The 6505-nt window shown below is 35.6% G+C and overlaps 1 long non-coding RNA gene across 4 annotated transcripts; it reads left to right on the top strand.

Annotated features, from left to right (window-relative positions):
- Window positions 1-208: 208 nt before the first annotated feature.
- Window positions 209-5193, top strand: LOC113346657. Of its 4 annotated transcripts, none has more exons than XR_003358581.1 (7): window positions 209-452; window positions 561-1108; window positions 1215-1513; window positions 2222-2386; window positions 2839-2948; window positions 3867-4480; window positions 4562-5193. It is a non-coding gene; the product is annotated as an uncharacterized LOC113346657 (long non-coding RNA). The 4 variants fall into 4 exon arrangements; XR_003358582.1 differs by having other exon boundaries at window positions 210-452; window positions 561-649; window positions 955-1108; window positions 3867-5193; XR_003358583.1 differs by having other exon boundaries at window positions 2839-2878; window positions 3867-5193.
- The last annotated feature ends 1312 nt before the right edge of the window (window positions 5194-6505 follow it).

Raw genomic sequence — 6505 nt, 5'->3', positions numbered from 1 at the left:
ATGAAAATACATCACCAGAATCGGTTTATATATGTAATATGTATAATCCGATTACTATAGTCTCTTCATCTTCCTTTCAATAATCGGTTTTTATACATGTACCGCAACCGGTTGTTTTAATCTCTTCAGAATCGGATTAATTATGTTTCTATATGTACCCATTTTTTTTACTTGATATTTTTTTTTTTTTTTTTTTTTTTAGAATGGACTTCACACACCTAGCATTTTACCACCATAATTTCTGCAGTTCAATCCCGTTTACTCCAGTTGCCAAATTAGTGTTCTTCTTCAACCTAATCCCTATCGGTTTTTCATACGTTACGGAACAAAAAATTCCTCATCAACAGGTCCATTATTTCTGGTAATAAATTCCTAGAAATGTTAAAAACAAGTGATCTTCCGAGGGTTCTCAGTTTCCTTATAAACCGTACTCTCTACACTGTCAATGCTGCGTAAGTTTAATTCTGGACGTTTTTTATTTGTTAATTTTTCTTAAATTTTTTTTGGTTTAGTTGTTCTGATCGAGTTGTTTTTGTGATTTTTTTTATTTATTATTGCAGATTTTGTTGGTAGAGGACGTATTGAGAAACCATTCATCTCAGGAAGATCATTTACATCAACACTGAACTACTATGTGTAAAACTCATTTGTGCGGGTCTTTAATATATGGCTTTGCATTTTCATTTTTTCAGTATTATTTGGTGTTTGGAAAAATGGGTTGCCAATGTTAGAGAAACTAATCAATAGGATCCTTCATGTAATTTGCAATACACAATTATACATTGTGATGGATACAGAGACTTTTGTTTTGGGTTGCTTCATATCATCAGTGAGTTCCTAAGTTTTATCAATGGGGGTATCAACAAATCCATGAAAGTAATCTACGTATGTACTAAGAGTCCTCATTTTGTAATGTTGAGTGTTTATCAGATATTCCTAGTGGGTGTTTTGCAGGTAATCAACATTTGTACGGCTGTAGGAAGCTTGATTGTTTCCGACGCTGATTACCTTGGAGGTTCAAGCTATGAGTTTCAAATTTATATAATCGAAATGCCATGAAATTTCATTATCATTCACATAACAGATATATACATTCTCCAAATTTCAGGTAATACACGCCCCCTAATTGTTAGGTATCTACTTTCTCTTTGTCTCTAAAATCTTTTTCCTTATTATGATTAGAACATGTAATTGATTATCGATTTGTAACATAGGCGTGCAAGGGAGCTATCCTGTGTATTACGGGCATGCACATTGCAATGAACATGGAAGAAGCTGAAAGAGAAGAGAAACTAACAAATTGATAAATGATTATGCTTTTCAGAAGTTTGGATAAATGCTCTTCTTGATTCTCACCGACTATTCCATTCTCATATTCTTCTTCTTTTACCTGTTGATCGCTGTAGCTGTGGTGGGATGATATTTAGTGACGGCAAAGCTTATAAAATTATTGTCGTGATAGAATAGTCGGTGAGAATCAAGAACAAAAGTCTCCGAAACCATTTACGTCAAGGTATATGTATTTGCATTTTCATTATGGTTGCTGTTTCTTTATCCTTTTTTTAAGTCTTGGGTTCACAAGAGCGTTCATAATGCAGACCAAAATACTGAATTTGATTGATTATCTCATGTTCTTCATTGTAATTAGTATATGTCATTGTTAATATGGCATTGTTGAAGTTTCGTTGCGCGTGATTTTGTTCCAGCATAGCTTGGTTGTTTCCGTGTGAAATGTCATGCTTACTTGTTGATATTTTTTCTTAAAATGTTCCTAAAAAGTGACTTTATTACTGCATAGCTTGGATGTACCTGAAAGTTTGACAAATATACTGTAATATGTTGTTGACCAACTAAGGTATAAACTAGATGAAAGTTGAGGACCTCACTGTGAACAGAGAAATCTATATCAGATACTACATATCACTTATCCAGAAACAGAAGTAGTATCTATTTATGAAGCCTTGAGATGAGTAACAAGAAATAGAATATGTGTTTTAGAAGTGTTTGAGTAGAATTATCGGCTCCTGAACAAGAGGAGCAACCAACAATTCATCAGTGGAAAATTATGCTCATTTATAGATCATAAAAATGCGGATGCAGTGCATTTAACTGAAAGAGTTCTAATAGTTAAACAGTAAAATCTTGGTTGCAACGTCTTCTTTTTCACTTTCATTTTCTTTCTCTTCATTAATCTTTGTTAACCTCAGTTTTATTTTTGTAGTTTGTTCAAATGGTGTCCCAGATTCGCACCACCTACAAAACTTTCTAACATATAGAGGAGGTTGAAGAAGGTAAACCCTGGATGATCTTTCAAAAGCGGAACAAATTAGATTTCATGGGGATTAATGATGTCACCAGCTTAGATGTGTTAATGCTCGATGATAATGTAAGTAACGCCAACGTCTTTTTTAAATTATCTATATTGCAGTCTTATTTAAGTTTCTTATACCAATATTCCGTGATAGATTTCTTGCAATTTTTTGTTTCCAAAAATAACTAAATGTTATGTGTACAAAGAAACGTGTTTTATTTGTACATTGTACAACTTCAAATGAACACGGATGTACAACAATTGTTTGAGCTATGACCCTTGGCGTTGTTTAGTAGTTTCAGTACTTTCTTGCACCAATGGTGCTATGCATTAGAAAGTCTACTAAAATCTGATGCTAATTGATAACGGGTTTCGGAAAATAAGTCTGATTTATCAAGGTGGTCATTGAAGTACAGGGCACTCTGTTGATAACGTCAGGATTCATTCAACTTGAGCCTATCATTTATTTAAATTTTGAAATGCTTAAGTGATTTTTTTTTTCTAATGGTGCATAATTTTTCTTGCAGCCCACCCAATCAAAAAATCCACTGAAGATTTAGTTAACAGGTATTCTAAAGTCTGGCTAACAGGTATTCGAATGATGTTCACTAGCAACAGTACGGTGTGATAAAATTAGGTATATTTTTGGGCATATTTAGTTAACTAAACTGTTAAGTGAAGTCTATTAATCTTCCATGGTTGAAAATTAGTTCATAAGCCTGTCAAAAAGATTTTGTAGAAAAACTCACAGGCTGCTTACAAATCATGCTGGCATTCGAACACAATTATATACTCCCTCCGTCCCTAATTAGTTGAGCCATTTGTAGTTTGCACAATTATTAAAGCAAGAAAAGAAGGGGAGTATGTTTAAGTATTTTTTACAAATATTCCCTTATGGATAATAATTTGTAAAACTTCGAAATGATTTATCTCTTAAAGTATACCACGGTTTTTCGTAAATTTTATACCATTGAAAAGCATTTTAAAACACCTACGTAACGAATATAAACATGACTATCAAATTATACATATTTCTTATAGTAATAATAATCAATTAAAAGGGTAGTTTTAGAAATATCCCTTTGATTTGTGAAATGGCTCATTTATTTGTGGGACAAAATTTAAAACCAAATAGCTCAACTAATTAGGGGTGGAGGGAGTATATCTCCGTCCAAGATTAACATGTCTAAGCATGACACTTTTTCAACTTTCATGAATCATTTTGTTAGATTACATAGTCGTGATTTCTTCGAAAAGTCCTACGTCATGCACCATGGAAGTGGAAAATTTTCCCTTATTATTCATGTTTCCCCCCTTAACTATATGAGTATCGTTACTATTGGTATGAGATAAACTGCAGTTAATTTAAACTTCTGCAATTTTAGAAACTTCTCTGCATTTTTCTTTGTTAACAATTATTTTTTCTGATACTATCTGATTATGATAACTGGAAAGAGCTTCTTTAGATCTTTTGCATTTTCTAGAGGACTAATTATGGATTATACTCTTTGAATTCGGAAGGTGTATTTCATTGTTGATGTCATCCTTTTCCCAGGAAAGTTGTGTGCGTTAGTATCGCGAGTGTCCCATTTCCATTCTTGATGCTAATTACTCGCAAATACTAATCTCGGACACAACGAAATCTCCCACTATTACCGGTTTTGGTCAGTAGAGGTATGGGCGATTTTGTTGCTTTTCTTTTCTCTGTTCTGGTGGAGATCTAAACTGATACAATTGGAGATCTTAAGATGTTTTATATTGCTCGGCGGTGACAAATTGGAGAGAGCCGCAAGAGAAATAATGTGCCATCTGCATGTGTAAATTTTATGGGCTTACATTGCAAAACCCAAAGGACCCATTTACAAGCCCCATCAATACAAGAATTTCCGTCCCACTCCTTAAAATTAAATTTAAATCTCCTTCCCTTCACAGCGAAGAGCCTCGTTGATTCCAACTTGCTTGGTCTCATGGGTTTACAACTCCCTCAACCTGAACATGATGCTACTACTCATGCTGCAAGCAAGAAGGATGCTAAATGAACCCTCCACTTCTTATACAAGTGTTGTTTCCTTACGGGAAAACACACACATTCTGTTTCTCAGGACAAGACTAACTACATCAAAATTTTGGCAAGATAGTACCATATAATTTGAGCTTCTGCTTGCACTGGTATATTGTCGCAACTTCGTTTTTGGCTTTTCACTCTGTGCAATTATGTCAAAGTAGTTATGTTTTGAACATGGTCTTTAGAGTGGTAAAGCATGTCCAGTGGTGTTCTTTCCGTGGGTACACGACAAGATTGGTGTTCCGAAGACTTGAGCCTTCTAATTCCGAAGAACAAGCCTGGAGAACAAATACTGATTGATAATATTTCATATTTCCTTCTATTACTGACTGTAATTTGGCTATTCCGCTGTTCCCACTTCTGAATCGGCCTTAAGAGGAAGGTGCAAGAAACTCAGCGATGTTGAGACATTAGGCACTTTACCGGTTTGCTGCTCCAGGGAAGCCTTCCATTCATGCAATTCGTGTAGCTCTCTGTGACTCGAAGTACACGGACGTGTTGGGAAAAAAAAGAGCGACTACTCTGGCTGGTATTCCACTTTGTTATAGATTTTATGGAGTACTCTGTTAGTTAATTGAAGACTAATTATTTCCTAAGTTAGTCGTGACTGTTTTGGGAAAGGGGTTTCCTAAAACAGATAGAATTCTTGGAGGCCAAGTTTGTAACCTATATAAATAGGTAATTAGGCCTTGTGGAATTATATTGTGTAGAAAATGATTAAGAGATCGGTGAGAGATTTCTTGTATAGTTTTTAGGGCTAAATCTAGGGTTTCGTTGTGAGAGCATATTGGTGAGGAACAAGAGACAAGGTTATCATCTCGGGTAATTGTTGCGGTGTAACCAAGGGTTTGCTGGGATTCACACGACGTTGTAATCATTTTTCTTCATAGTGGATTTGAGTTGGTGCGGCTCAAAGTGGACGTAGACAATATATACACGTTGTATGTATTGGTAGAACCACTATAAATCTTGTGTCTTGTGAGTTGATTTATCTTTATCGTATTTTCATAGTTGCTTGTGCTTGGTTTACTTATTATTCATCATAATATCTCAAGATCCTTTATTCTGCGGTTCTCAGTGATTCCCTAAGAAAATCCTGACAACTGGTATCGGATCTCGTGTTAGAGCTTTAGGGTTTATCGTAGTACGATTGGAGTGGGAGTTATGGGTGATAATAACGAAAGTATGGTAGCTAGGGTCAAAGCTTTTAATGGGAAGAACTTTGCGTTTTGGAAGTCTCAGATGGAAGACTACCTATATGAGAAAGATATTGCTGATCCATTGGGTTGAGTTGCGAAAAAGGGAGCACGCAAAGACGATGAATGGACAACTCTTGATCGCAAGTGTGTAGCCGTGATCCGTAGATGTCTAACGGAGGAAGTCTACAATAACGTACAAGAGGAAACTAGTACGAAGGATCTTATGGATAAAGTTGAAAAATTGTATCAAAAGTTATCAGCCTTGGGGAAGATTATGTCATGTGAACAATTATTTAATCTGAAGATGCAAGAAGGCGAAGCGATTTCAGCACATCTTGGAAAGTTTAAATCAATTATTTCTCAGAAAAGTTAGTATTACTTTTGATGATGAAGTTCAAGCTTTAAGATTGTTGTCGTCATTACCAAAAAGTTGGGAAACCGCAAGAACAACCATTAGTAATTCCGCAGGTAGCGAGAAGTTGAAGCTTGATGATGTGCAACAAAGATTAATTGATGAAGAGGAGAGAAGAATAGAACAAGGTTATGTTTCTAGTTCTTCAAGTTTGTCCTTAAGTTTGCAACAAGAAGATAAAGGCAGGAGTTCAAATTGGAACAACAACAACAACAAATCCAGATGGAAGTCTAGAGAAAAGTCTAGGGGGAGATCTCAATCCCGGACTAGAAGTGTTGTTGAGTGTTGGGCCTGTAAGAAAGTAGGACACTACAAACGCGATTGTCCGGAAAAAAAGGGTGCTAATAATGGTGGAAACAAAGGTAATTAAGAAGAGGTCAACGTAGTTGCAGCTGCGGAACCGGTGAAGGTCCTTGTTGATAACAAGAAGGTGATTACGGAAGGTTTTCTACTACTCTCCGAGGATAAGCAAGATGAGTGTTGGACTATAGACTCGGGAGCTTCTTTCCATGCAACGG

Source organism: Papaver somniferum, chromosome 2 (assembly GCF_003573695.1).
Source record: "Papaver somniferum cultivar HN1 chromosome 2, ASM357369v1, whole genome shotgun sequence".
In the NCBI taxonomy this organism is placed as follows: domain Eukaryota; kingdom Viridiplantae; phylum Streptophyta; class Magnoliopsida; order Ranunculales; family Papaveraceae; genus Papaver; species Papaver somniferum.
The sequence above is the reverse complement of the archived record's forward strand: the minus strand, read 5'-3'. Positions and strand labels throughout refer to the sequence as shown.